This window comes from Puntigrus tetrazona, chromosome 14, assembly GCF_018831695.1.
Source record: "Puntigrus tetrazona isolate hp1 chromosome 14, ASM1883169v1, whole genome shotgun sequence".
Lineage (NCBI taxonomy): Eukaryota > Metazoa > Chordata > Actinopteri > Cypriniformes > Cyprinidae > Puntigrus > Puntigrus tetrazona.
The window spans coordinates 22,189,376-22,205,116 of NC_056712.1; positions in this window are offsets into that span (position 1 = coordinate 22,189,376).

Genomic DNA, 15,741 nt, shown 5'->3' on the forward strand with positions numbered 1-15,741 from the left:
AGGGTTCCGCTTAGAAATCTTTAAAAAACTATAACGTTTAACAACAAATAAGGTAAATAATAAGAAGGAGGCTTAAGGTATTTAATGAAACATTCTTTAAGATCTTTAAACCACAATGATTTAAATGGTATTAGATATTATTATGCTGTCCACAAGATGGCACAAGCACACTTTTTTTCAAGTATACAAACCTGCTACATACAATGCTAATTTAATAAAAAAAAAAAAAAAGTGCCTTCATGGATTTTTGTCCACGTGTTATGGTATTAAATGAAATTACATAAAAGTGCATAATAGAATTAAGTAGAAATCAAGTTTTAGTAGGCCTACAGTCACACAATTATGCATTTAAAAAGGCAAAATAGCTTATTCATAGTTTCATCTGTGATGAACCATGTGAATCAACATAGCCTTACACCTGCTGGTGAAGTACATTTAATCCAGTAGTTCAAATGAAACTATTTTCTCTTACAACCTCCATCTTATTACAGCGCACTTCTACATTTTCAGGTGGCGGTGGGCTCACCTCTGGACATTAAGGGATTTTCTGCATGGCTTGCCATTTTAATTTGGCCGGTTTGTTTGTGCTGCACTTTTAGCATGCCGTGAAGAGGCTGTGCCCCTAGATAAAATAAATGGTTCTCTTGCCATTTGAACAAGCATGTTCCTGTAACCCAAATCCTTGCTCTCAGCAAGAGGCTACAGCCTAATAAAATTGAGCACTTTACCCATGTGCTCGTTCAGACCGTTAGAAAAACCTTACATTTGAGAAGGGGTGTGAAGGTGTGCAAATCATGATCCTACACTCTGCAGGAACATCCAACTTGAAGGACTAAAGACAAATTACCGTACATTCAAACAAAACAAAACTAAACAATATAACTCTCTCTGTTGCAATAATATTGAGAGCCTCAAGTGGAAATAGAATAATAGAATGAAACAGTCTAGCATTCCAGGTCAATAACTTGGACGTGATGTGTGTATAGGTATCCATATCCAGAAGGCTACTCATTCACACAAGCACAAACCTTGTCTGCTACCTGCTCCACTGCTTCATATTGACAGAACTAAAACTGAAAATCAATGGACTCATTAGATACAAAAATGTCAAGGTTTGTGTAGAACTAAAGAAAAATAATGAATTCAACCTTTCTTTCAAGATTGCTTGAGCAAAATAGAATGCAGTGTGACAAAACATATTCTTTATATTAAAATATTAAAATGAGAAATCAAATTTAATTTTACAGTAAGTTATTAATGAACACTGCCATTCAAAGTTTGTGGCTGGTTAGTATTTGTAGTCTCTTGATCACGAAGGCTGCATTTAAAAATACACAGAAAACTGTTAAATACACAGAAAATTGTTTAATATTATTGTAATATATGTAAATATATAAAGATATTAAATTAAAACGCAATTTATTTCTGTGATGGCAAAACTGAATTCTCATCAGTGGCGATAACGGAGTTATTAAATAATATATTAATAGAAAACATAATAAAATGTTTCTTTGATCAATTAAAAGCAAAAAAAAACCCATTTATTTCAAAGCATTTCTGTATTTATTTTTATGTAGGCTAAAAGTCTTTACTGTCCTCACTGAATCAAATTATTAATTCCTTTAAAAAAATCAAAGACTGAGACTTCAAAAATCTCCCAGACCCCTGTCTTTGTACAAAAAGATCTTTTCTTGAAATTAAAAATGCAATTGTCCACAAAGTCAGTAGTGCCTATTTGATCAGAAAAGTAAATGTGGCATAAGATTTTTGGAATTTTGTCACAATGTAATTTAATCTTTTCCAAAAAAAAAAAAGAAAGGAAAAAAAAAGCAATTATCTGTTAAAAACTATATCTAAGACCAAACCCACAGAACGTTTGCTAACAAAGCTAGATAAAGCACTCAGTTTTGTCATTCATTCCACCTGCAAAGTAGCCATTTCTTAAATATGGCACAAAATTGCTGTTTAAAAGTTTGGGATCAGCAAGATTTTTAATGTTTTATTAAAGAAGTATTTTTTTTTTAGAATTGATCTTATCAGGGAAAAACATTAATATTGTGAAATATTATTACAGTTTAAAATTATTTTTTATATTTTAAAATATAATTTACTCCTGTGATGCAAAGCTGAATTTTTATCAGCCGTTAATCTAGTCTTCAATGCCACGAGATCATTCAAATGGGCCTATCATTTTTTAAACAAATGTTAATCTCATCATGTGTGACAACTGATTGTTTCAAACATTTCACTACTCATCTTCATCACCTTTATTCTTCATCCTCACTGTATCAGATGAGCCCTCTCCGGCTCTCTCTCTCACTGATTGACATTCTCCATACGATAACACATGCCTATCTATATATAAATCAACATCAATCAGTATAACTGGGAAGAATGAGCAATTCACAACAAGGTCATTTACAACACTTGTGACAAAACAAGCGCAAACAGTGTGCCCTAAATGTTAAATACCATTGATTGTATATTACTAACATAATGAACCAAGGTACATTTGTTTGAAGTTAAAGTGCTTAGCGTTTTATCGCTCTCACTGTGAAGGAAAGAGCGATGCAGAGGAGAGACATGAATGAGGCTGGCTGCAAAACAGAAGTAACACTTGTCTGGAATGTGTTGGAGATGTGTTGCTATGCAACAGGGATTCCACAATGGTTACCCAGACATGGTTTGACTGTGTAGATGATGGTGTGGGCGAGGAAAAAAGTGACACAGCCTCCCACATCACCACACACACACACACACACCTCAGCACTGTTTAAAATGTCAGAGCGAACACATACACACACAAAACACTGTGTCACTTCAGGAAAAATATGATTCATATTCTCCTTACGCCTAAAAACACGTTAACTTCTGCCTATTCACTCATCGACATGCATATGAACTTATAAACAGCGACAGTTCAAACAATAAAAGCACTATCGCAAGAATGTGGATATTAAATCTAAAGGTGTTCAATGATCAGTAATTGACCCCATTCAACTAAATCTTCTTAACGATCAATAAATGAACAAGGCACAGTTTTGCCAGTGTCCTCTGAGTGGCAGTGTGTCTCAAGAGCTTCTTTGAGCCTGACCAACTGTTTAAGGATTTCTTTTTTATTATGTTTGCTGTGATTTGTAAAAAATAGGGAGTTTACTTGATTATCCATATTAACCAAACTGATTATAAAAAAAGGAAACAGTCATTAAACTAAACAGTTAAGCATATAAATATAGCTAAATATCTTCTAAATATGACTTCTTTCATATGGAGTGCCATTTATGTATTATACGTATTCTGCTATATTGTTTTAAAGTATTGATTGATTTACATTGGAAGTTAGCAGAATTTTACCTTTTAATCATTTTGATCATATAAATATCAGATACATATCAACAACTGTACCAAATGGGACTTTTTAAATAAAAAAAAAAATTAATTAAATGCAAATGCTTAAAGTTTCAAACAAATAGATACAGTTTCTGACAGTTATTGCCAAATTGATACTATTGACAAAATAATACAGGGAAAATATAACATGGATTTTTTTATAATAGCTTAGTATGTTTTTTTGTCATTTGTTTTTTTATAAAGTCAGAAGTTTATAATGTACCTACTCTCTAAATGCTAAATTTGTCGCTTGGGTTACAAACAAATGCTAATATTGTTTCCGGTACTTCTGTATTGCCTTTGGTACTAATCTGTAAAAAAAAAAAAAAAAAAAAAAAAGAGAAGATATTTATTTGTGGCATTTATGATAGGACAGATCAGAACTGACAGGAAGTGATGTACTAAAAGCTTAAAAGTTTGGTTTTGAGAGTCCCAAACAACAGGCTGACATGCATGCAAGATCAAAAAACACTTTCGTTTTCTTAAAAAATGTGGCAAAGAACGAATTTGCATTTTCATTCAGAACCAATGTGAAAAGATCAACAAGTGGGTGGGAAATATGCTAATGTTTTATTGGGACTCGTTTCAATGTGTCGGAGTCGACTCTTTCTTTTGAGAAACAATTCCCGATGTACTTTCAGATTTAAATATTTGCAGGATGCTTTTATTCACGTAGAGCTGTGTTACACACTGCATGAAAGGTCTGATATGTTCCAAGTTTTTGTATCTTTATTGTAACTTACAAATAGTGTTTATAAATACGTTGAATATTGCTTCCTGTTGCGGTACACAAAATGACCCCAAGGGTCAAGAACAAAACTTTGAGACTGGCTTTGCATTATAGAGTTCAGAACCAGAATGAGAGAGAAATGGCATCTAAAGATAACTGAATTGTCTGTTGGAAGCATAAGATTGACTTCAATCACAAATCACAGTTTTGTAGTCTTTTTGTAGTCCTATGGATAGGTTATTAATATGCACAGTAAATCAACAATAAAGTCAAAGCATACAAAGGCTGCTTGCAATAATCACATGAAGAAGCATGAACCTACATATGCTCGTTATTGTTTGTATGTTTTCCATGACTAGTTTCCACATTTTAATCTTTTGAACTGGGAGTTTTGATTTCACAGATGCTGTGTTCTGTGTAGCCCTAGGCTACATATGACTTCCATTATTTATCATTCACATTCAAAAGCCCCCGAGAGAAAGAGAGGCAGAGAGAGAAAGAGAGAGGACAAAGAAAAGCTCCACATCTCTCCTCATCTCTGTGAGCCTTTGATCCACCTCCAGAACTCAAGTTTTAAAAGAGGGAAGGGATTCTGTTTGCATGTCCCATACTAACTCTGGCTTGAGGTACAGTAGCGCAATAGTATAGTATAAAGATTTCATATTTTTCACCACCACATAAAACAATAAACAGATAATCATTTTAGTGAGCGTTTGATTAATTTTATATAATCGCAAACATATTAAAAAGAGAGTTTATATTTGACGGTTTTTGATTTCTCTGAGATTTAGAAATAAAAATTAATGTCACATACACATACATACATGGTACGACATGCAGTGAAATGTTTTTTACAACCGAATTCAAAACAAAAAGTTTCTATATATATATATATATATATATGTATATATATATATATATATATATATATATATATATATATATATATATATATATATATATATATATATGTATATATATATATATATATATATGTATATATATATATGTATATATATATATATATATATATATATATATATATATATATATATATATATATATATATATAATAATATAAAAATATATATAAAGAAGAAGTGTACAAAATAAAATAAGTATAAAATATAAAATATAAAAATATAAAGTGTAAAGTGGCTGTGTGAATGTCCAATGTAAAGTGACTAGTGCAATATTGTCCAGTGTAATTGTCCAATTGTAAGTGGCGAGTATCTGGGGAAAGAGGGATGAACATGGGAATCCCAGTGATTAGGTGCTGGGTGTTTTCTGGTTTAGACTCCGAATGGCCTGCGAGAAGAAGCTCCTCCTCATTCTCTGTGTTTGCCTTCAGGGCAACGAAAAGGGCACTCTCAATGGTGCAGGTGTAGAAGTTCCTGAGCACCTGAGATGGGAGTCTGAAGTCCCTTAAGAGCCTCAGATGGTATAGACGCTGCCAGGCCTTCTTCACCAGGGTGTTGATGTGACAGGACCAAGACAGGTCCTGCGTGATGTGAACACCCAGGTACCAAAAACTTTCCACTCTCTCCACTGGGGTCCCGTTGATCATAATGGGATGGTAAGAGCGCACCTGCTTCGTGCTGAAGTCCACTATTAACTCCTTTGTTTTGCTGACGTTCAGGAGCAGATTGTTCTCCTGACACCATCTCTCCAGGTTGTTAATCTCTGTCTGTCGGTCAGGAAGTTGGTGATCCAGTGACACAGGGATGGGCTGAGTCCCAGGACCTCCAACTTCGAGGTGAGTGTGGAGGGAACTATGGTGTTGAAAGCTGAACTATAGTCCATGAACAGCATTTTTACATAGTTCCCTTTTCTAAAATCCAGGTGGCTCGTGATTGTGCGGAGGAGGTGTGTGATGGCATCCTCGGTAGACCGGTTCTGGCGGTACGAAAACTGTAGTGGGTCCAGTGTGTCTGGTAGTGATGCAGTGATGAAGTCTCTGACGAGTCTCTCGAAGCTACGTCAGAGCTACAGGGCGGTAATCATTCAGGCAAGATGGTTGAGGTTTCTTCAACCATCACAGTATCCATGGTAATGTCATCATACCACCAAGAATCCAACTAGAGTAACCGTGGATGCAAGAGGAAGCTGTCTGAAAGGGATGTACAGGTGCTAACCCGGATTGTATCCAAAAAACATAAAACAACTCACTGGAGAATTAAATGTGCAACTCAACTCTCATCTTTCTCTGTCGGGAGATCCACAGGGTCAATATACATGGCCTGGCTGCAATAGCCAGACCTTTGGTTACTCGTGCTAATGCCAAAAACAGCAAAAATCTTGGGCTGTGGACAATGTAAAACATGTATTGTTCTCCGATGAGTCCACTTTCACCATCTTTCCCACATCCGGGAGAGTTACGGTGTGGAGGAGCCCCAAAGAAGCGTACCACCCATACTGTTGCATGCCCAGAGTGAAGCATGGGGGTGGATCAGTGATGGTTTGGACTGCAAAATCATGGCATTCCCTAGGCCCAATACTTGTGCTAGATGGACGCGTCACTGCCAAGGACTACCGAACCATTCTAGAGGACCATGTGCACCCAAAGGTTCAAACATTGTATCCTGACGGCGGTGTCATGTATCAGGATGATAATGCACCAATGCACACAGCAAGACTGGTGACAGAGTCACATGAAAGTGAAGTTGAACATCTCTCATGGCCTGCACAGTCACCAGATCTAAATATTATTAAGCCACTTTGGGGTGTTTCGGAGGATAAAGCCAGGAAACGTTTTTCTCCACCAGCATCACATAGTGACCTGGCCACTATTCACTATATATATATATATATATATATATATATATATATATATATATATATATATATATATATATTTTTTTTTTTTTTTCTACAATCACCCTACACTATATAACTGTCAATACACACTGAAATAAAAATGTTTTTCGCAGTAGGAGTTTTTGTTGTGGAAATGGTATACCAAGTAAAGTTTCTCAAAATAAATAGTTAAATTGTTAAATATGTATTATCATACTTGTAATGTAGCAATAAATATATTATGATGACTTTTCATATTTCAAAATGTACACATAAAAGGGATTACATAGAAGCAAAAACAAAGGCATGGTAAGAAGTTTCAAAGACAGATAAATTTGACCATCATATAACAAATAAAAGTAAAAAATCATTATTATCATTACAAATATGCTACCTAACATTCAAGTAGTTTGTTATAAGACCGATTTCAGCATTTTTGCAACTTATTATTTTTCTTCCCCCCTTTATTTTTCAACCTGCCTCTGACTGTCAAATATATTTGTCTTTATTTTCAAGGGAAATAAAGTGACACACCTAAAAGTACCTCTTATTTGCAAGTGTTGGGGAGGGTGAAAGAGAGAGGAAACATGAAGACTTGAGCAGGAGCTGTAATGAGGTAAGTGGCCACTTGTGCTGCTCCCCGTGGAGATGACCCAGTTAAGAGTTTGATCATCCAGGTGTTAGCTATGCTGCCAAGCCAGCTGGGAGGAGAGAAATACTTCATCACTGTCATGCCTCTGCACAGAGAATACATTTACCCCCCCAATAACCACTATTACCACTATTACCGACAGTCACTGTTAAAGGCTGCACATTGCTCTCACAGACAGGGCTGCACAATGACTGAAAAATGATTTCTGTGATATATCATATACACAAACTAGAAAAAATACCTCATAATGCATCTGGGTGGAGATGACTGCATAGCTATAATCAAATAGCTGTACTATTACGTTAATGTGAACTACTGAAGTTGGAAAGTATGGGATGTAAAGGTTATTTGAATAAAATCAATTTACATTTTCCACGAATGGGGGGATTTCCCAGATTTCAATAGCTATAGAGCCTACAAACATTGATATAAAGTTGTTTCCCTCACATTTTTTGTAATATTCTTTAGAATTCAAGACGTCATACAATAGTATTGATGAAAATATTCATTGCTTCCTGTTGTAACTGAATCTCATGTCAAGCTATTAAAAGTCAGAAGAGACATTTCGAACTTATCAAAAGTTGTTCTTGCCAGGAGTAGATTGTCTCTTGGCAGAGGTAATGTAAGATCTGACAATGTGCCAAGAGGCCTAGTAAATAACTTTGCACTTAACCGTCCTTTACTGAGGTTCAGCCAACAGCAAACCATCTGCATCCATTGCCAAAAATAGTGCCTGTGAAATTAAAACATTTAGATCTCAATGTTCCCTAAAAACAAAGAATCTAAATTTAGCACATCAGGGACCAGCCCTTTAGATGTCGCGGGATTGAAATGTTCATAGAGATTCGTAGAAGGATACTGCAGATATGAATGACAAAGTCTGATAGAAACAATAAAAATGTAGCTTCTAGAAATGGTGCCGTGCCTGGTACCTTACTTAGACTCTATATACCCTGAAATAAAAGAGGCAGGCGTATCTCTGGTTAAGGTTGTGTAACAATACTGCGGCAGTGTTCGATAGGCCTCTTTGAGACCCGCTAGCGCCCCGACTTTGGCGGTGATCAGACTTTTTGCGGCTTTGCGGCGGGCATCCAACGTTCCGACGAGGGGTGGTCTGTAACTCGGCACCCCGGAGGGCTAGAGGCACACGGCTGGTGGCGTTAGATAGGCCTCCTCGAGACCCGCTAGCACCCCGACTTCAGCACCAATCAGACTTTTTCCGGCTTTGCGGCGGACATCCGAAGTTCCAACAGGCCGGGTCCGTAACTCGGCCCCCCAGAGGGAGTTCGGTAGGCCTCCTCGAGACCCGCTAGTGCCCCGACTTTGGCACCAATCAGACTTTTTTTGGCTTTGCAGTGGGCATCCAAATTTCTGACAGGTGGGGTCCGTAACTCGGCCCCCCGGAGGGTGTTTGATAGGCCTCCTCGAGACCCGCTAGCGCCCTGACTTTGGCGCCGATCAGACTTTTTTCGGCTTCGTTGCAGGCATTCAAATTTCCGACGGGCGGGATCGGTAACTCGGCCCCCTAGAGGGCTAGAAACTCGCGCTGGCGGCGGTCGATAGGCCTCCTCGAGACCCGCTAGCACTCCGACTTCCGCGCCGATCTGACTTTTTCCGGCTTTACGGCGGGCATCCAAAGTTCCGACGGGCATGGTCTGTAACTCGGCCACCTGGAGGGCTAGAGACTAGCGGCTGGCAGCGTTCGATAGGCCTCCTCGAGACCCACTAGCGCACCGACTTCAGCACGGATCTGACTTTTTTCGGCTTCGTGGCGGACATCCAAACTTCCGATGGGCCGGGTCCGTAACTGGACCCCCCGGAGGGCATTCAATAGGCTTCCTCGAGACCCGCTAGTGCCCCGACTTCGGCGCATATTGGACTTTTTCCGGCTTCGCGGTGGACATCCAAAGTTCAGACGGGTGGGATCCGTGACTCGGCCCCCCGGAGGGCTAGAGACTTGCAGCTGGCGGCGTTCGATAGGCCTCCTCGAGACCCACTATTGCCCCGACTTAGGCACCGATCTGACTTTTTTTTGCTTCGCGGCAGGCATCCAAATTCCCAGAGGGCTAGAGACTTGCAGCTGGCAGTGTTCGATAGACCTCTTCGACACCTGCTAGCGCCCCGAGTTCGGCCCCGATGCGACTTTTTCCGGCTTTGCGGAAGGCATCTATAGTTCTGACGGGGGGGTGTCCGTAACTCGGCCCCCTGGAGGGCTAGAGGTGGTGTTCGATAGACCTCCTTGAGACCCGCTAGCGCCCCGAATTTGTTGTCGATGGGACATTTTCCGGCTTCGTGGCAGGCAACCAAATTTCCGACGGGGGGATCCGTAACTCGGCCCCCAGAAGGGCTAGAGACTCACGGCCAACGGCTCATCGGATTTTTTCTGTCTTCGCGGCGAGCATTCACAATTCCGATGGGGGATCCGTAACTCAGCCCCCAAAGGCCTAGAGACTCGCGGCGGGTGTCGTTCGATAGGCCTCTTTGAGACCCGCTAGCACCCCAACTTTACCGCCGATCAGACTCTTTTCTGCTTCACGGCGTGCATCCAAAATTTAACCGGGGTCTATCTCGGCCCCCCAGAGGCTAGAGACTTGCGGCCAGCGGCCGATCAGACTTTTTCCGGCTTTGCGGTGGGCATCCAAAGTTCTGAAATAGCCAGTAGCTGTAAAGCACAGCTGATGCCCTGCCAGACTGAGAAATGCCTTTGGCAGGAAGAGTGAAATAAAGCCTTTCATTTTAGAACTCTATTATCCAGACTGCCCGATCAATCTCTCCTGGGCTGGGGAATATAGACAGGAGTGTCAATCCATTCAGAAGTGGCATAGGCAAACAAAAGACATATTCAATCCATTTTGAAATCCCTTTTCCAGTTACTAAACATGGATTGATTAATGTGTGAGGGAAGCACTTGCCTTTAAAAGGGGTTCAGAGAAAAAAGGATCGGAGCTAACATGGTCATAACATTGTACTTCTATACAAAGTCAACCCCTCCATAATCTGACTGTTTCTAATAATTGAGAAGTATTGGTAAATCATTGGATCAACATTGTAGCTTTCTGTATTCCACTCTAAAACCAATTAAAAAATGTGTCAACACCACTATAAGGCTTTTCACATCTAAAAGAATTAACACTGGGTTCTTCCTTACATCTTGGCCAAGAAGCGCAGATCAAATTCACCTACTTGTGATTTTCTAATGATCCTGAAGACATTAAATAGCATGCTCAGGTGTGTTTGATTAGGGTTACAGCTAAACTGTACAGGAAATTGGATCTCATGGACTATATTTTGTAGATCCCTGTTCTAAACCATGGTAAACTGAAACCTGGGGTTCTGCAACTGGGTCGATTCAGGTCATTTATGCTGGGCAACACGAATGATGCTGGGTGAAGCAGCTGCTCATGAACATGCAATATTTGCCTCAACTGCTTTTGAAAATGTAAAACTTTTAACATTTTCTGATCGAGCAGAAAAATTTGCAAAACACATTATTATTATGTCTTATTCACACAGGTGATGGAATTTTTTTTTATAATTAATCTAAGCAATGGATTTAGCATTGAACTGGTTTGGGGGAAAAAAACAACTACTGTTTATACAAAGCATGGTGTTTAATGTGAGTATAAAGCAAGAGACTGGTTGTCGGTTTCTAAACATCCTGTAGTAACATTTTAACACTGCATTGTTTCACATTGCAATTTGGCAAAGTAATGCAGGATTAACAATGGAAAAACAATGCCAGCCCTGCTCTGGAACATGTTTCATGACTCCAGGTAAAAGGCAGTGATAAATCTCCTTGTAAATTTCAACTGTCAGCCTTACCTTTACTCATAGCAGCAGGGTTTAAAACTATGATAATTATGTTTCTCATGAGGACATAAAAGTTTTGTCAGCAAACATGAAAGCATTAAAATATTTTTTCCCCTATTTTAAAATATTTCCCTTCAAGAGGCTGTATACTCACTAACCCTAATAACCCCACTCAAGAGCACTTATGCACTACTGCCCTTTTGCTGATATTAATTTGCTTCTATATGCTACCTCATTTGTACGTCGCTTTGGATAAAGGCGTCTGCTAAATGACTAAATGTAAATGTAAATGTAATAACAAAAAACCTGGATCATACCAATACAAAAATGTGCTATATTGAAGCAATTTCAGAGAATACTCTTTTGATACCTGGCACTCATTCAAGAAATAAGACAAAAATAATGGGAAGAGCAGCTTTCATTACTGACCTTGGACTGAGACAGAAGACCTTATCTGACTTCCTCTGTGTCTGCCATTCCAGGGTTCATTAATGTGAGCCATAATTGCCATCACAAAGATATGCAGCATCTCTCTGTCTAGGTGCCCCTGGGTTAAATTACACATCACAACGCAAAATATCTTTGACCTGATCTCCAGGATGATTTTGCACCTGTGCTGTGTTAGAATATTTATAAATATTGCCTGGTGGTGTTATGGAATGCTGTATTCTGATTTGTCAATCGTGGCTCCCAGAAGTCACATATTTCCCAATGTTCACTGTTGTCTGAAAGAATAAAGAAAAATTACATTACTTTCTTCAATGTAATTACATTTTTTCTTAGTGGAAACTTTAACATAATATACGCTTGTAGTTAACTCAATTATGCAGTTCATTTCAAATATGCAACTAATCCAGCAGGAACTAATGGGTGCCAGCCACAGTATCCGTGACCAAATATGCACCAGGACCAAATTGACTAGGACTATAAAAAAAATGACAGATTATTCTCTCACAGAGATTAATTTGGCTGTGCATACTTGACAAACTGCCCAGACTAGATTAAGCTGTGACAGATGAGGTTACTAATGTTGATCCAATGAGGGGTCATGAAGACTAGAGAGAATTATAAAGCTGACAAATTATGAATTAAGCTTCCATCATCAAGTCTCATTAAATGCTAATTGTAAACTAATTGTATTTGTAAAGTTAATGCACTAGAGAGTCATTTTATGAAAACTATTATATTTTCTACTGGTACCACAAACAAAATCCATCAGAATTAATAGGCATATCCATAATACAGTAAAACAGATGGTAACGTTAAGTTCCATAAATGCATAAAAACAACCACCACTGTGAAAAGAATGTACTTCAAAAAAACCCAAAAATAATTATATATATATATATATATATATATATATATATATATATATATATATATATATATATATATTTTTTTTTCCTGGTGTCTTATATATTTAAATGCATACTCTGGCTTTCTTGTTTTAGCCTTTAATACATACATTATTGCTTATAGCTTAATACTAAAGGCTCAATCAAAATAAAGCAGCCATGGAAGATCATATTGTAAAATGCTGAAAAGAAATCATCTCCTTACTGGTTTCACTGCTGCCTTTGAAGCAGAATCATTCATCTCGTGCTAAAGAGAGGGAAAGGAGCCAAGAGCCACAGACGACTAGCTCCCTACTCAAAACTCTAATCATACCTTGGACTGTCTTTTAAAAAGGAAAATAAATAATTAGAAGGATTTAATCATATAGAGTCGGTAATTATGGGCCATCAAAATTTAACAGCAAAGTAAATTTTTTTCCTCATTGACATTTTAACTTAAGAGAAAAGCAAAGCAATCACTGTCACTTAACGTCCTAATATGATTAAAAAGTATGCATTGTATATCCAGATTGTTATGCAATGTAAATTTGACTTTAAACCAGACTTTACATTTTCCAATTTTATTCTCTTACCCCAGGCTATGTTCAGTCAGCTTGATCATAAACACTGCATAGGCCTAATATTATATAACAGAACTACTAAATAATTTAATACGATTACAGAATCAAACATTTAGAGCTTGCATTATTGGCTACATCTTATGTTGCAATGTTATTTTGACTACAAGGGTTAGTTTTGCATAACTAACTTCTTTCATGGCAAGCCCTTGGCTCTATGTTGCAAGGGATGCCTTATTTCCATAGCAACACTATCTTGCAGCAGACTTATGTAGAAGGTTGGCATGAAAAGAAAAGAGGGTGGGTGTGTCTTTCTAGGAGAAAACAGCATTGTTAGATCAACAGAACAGACAGAATTTTAATACGCTTATATATAGTGAGCAGCACAGATTTAATCATTTAATATTTAAAAGAGCACTGAAATAGAACCTGACACTGCATAAGCATTTGTAACCACAGCTCATTTTACTGAATGCTTAACATATGGGAGTGCAACAATATCGTCATCTCCTAGCTCAGATTCATGCATGGTCAATTATTTTTCGACTCTCCTCTTTTTTTGTCTTTCCTTTTCGTATCCCATAGTTTCATTTCTCTCTTTTGCTCTGTTTTGGCAGCCACACCCTCATAGCTCAAGTGTTATGACAGCTTTGATCAAATCTTCTGTCTAGACAATGTGATGAGTGGGTGGTCAGATTTTCCTGCTGCTATACACAACATGCAACTCATCTGTCTTACTTTATAAAGGGTGTAAATGGTTTACTGATCATATCATAAGGGCAGTCTAACATTACATAAGGGCAGCCCGGTAAATCCATTGGCAAAGAACGGCCGAGGTCATGGGTTTGATTTTCAGAGAATGCATATACTGGAACATTACAGCTATCAGTAGACCGAAACATAGCATAAAAGCATACAGGGACGCTACAGAACATGGCATTAGATCTTGTTTGTGAAAAGAAACACACTGTGGAAAAATAATAAATAAAATGGCTTCAGGCTTGAGCAAAGGCCCAACACAACAAACCAAGACCATAACAATGTTAGAAAATCTACTAAGTATACTTCAAACAGAATGCATTTTTAATAAAAAAAAATGTGAGATGTGGAGCAGATAAGCGAAAAACAATGTGTCTTGAGAAAGTTTTTAAATCGGAACATTTCGACACTCTAAGTGCCTTTATTATGGATTTCGAAAATGAAAGTGCACTCTATATAAAGTTATTGTCCCTTAAAAGAAAGTGTAAACTTTGAATCATTGAAACAAGTCATTTAAAAACGAATCCCAAACAGCTTCATGTTGACATAAACATGAAATGTTAGCATATTGCCCACTCACTTGTTGGTCTTTTCTGAATAAAAATGCAAATTCATTCTTTGCCACTAGGTGGGGCTGTTGGAGGGGTAAAAATGTGCTTTCCTCAGAGGGGTTTGGAAAAAATTAATCGTTGAGCAAAATGTTTAGGAGTCTTTAAGCAAGAAAAATAAATGCACAAGACAATGAAAGTGATTTTTGACTTTGCATATATGTCGACCTGTTGTTGGGGACTCCCAAAACCAAAATAAGAACCTTTCATAACCTTTTATGGTCAAGGACCAGTGTTGTCAGTTTTTATCCATGTGTCCAATTGTTTTCTGTCTCTCTTTGGCAGTGCTAAGCCAAAAAATAATCTCAGAATGCTATTTAAACATAATAATCAGCGGCGATACGAAGAGTGCAGCTGTGACTAGCTGGGTGTGTGAATTTGCTAAGATGTCCAGCTTGAGAGGAGGGAAAGGAAAATTATTTTGGTATTTTGTAGCAGATGTTTTGTTTGGGCTAGACTCTTTTGATCTAAATGAAAATCACCAGGGAACAGTGTTAACTGCTTGTATCAAAATCAAAGAGAATGAACACACACTCACACACAAGTGTAATCCCACACATCTCATTGTAGTGTGAGCCGTCTGTTCCTCTGGTGACCCGTGCCCTAAGAGTACCACCACTTTGATCTTCTTCAGCACTGGCATTGCTCACGATTGGTTGGCACCTGTAATGGAAGTAGGTCATCAATGCCAGCTGTGGGCGTCTTAAAAGTGGGCTCTGTTAAAGGAGCGAGGAAAAGAATGAAAATCAGAAAATGATCACAGGTTTTGTACATTCGAACATCTGGAAAAGAAACTGATCTCAAGACCTTCAGAAAAGCTGTTAGCCTTTTCTGAAAGCAAGTTCAGCAGTTGGGCTACAAACAAAGGATAAAAATCCCATTTGAGTCCATTGCATGTTGTGGCTATAGCCAGAGATGCAGATGTTCTTTTAGCTTGTTGCATGCTCTTTTACTCTATCCTCTAATTTATATTTGCCTTTCATTTCATTCTTCTCCTGTGGTTTGGCCTGCACTTGTTATGGAGGCTACTGTGCTTTTGTGGTAATTTCTTTTTACAGTCAGAAAGGAACAGCATTAGTATAAG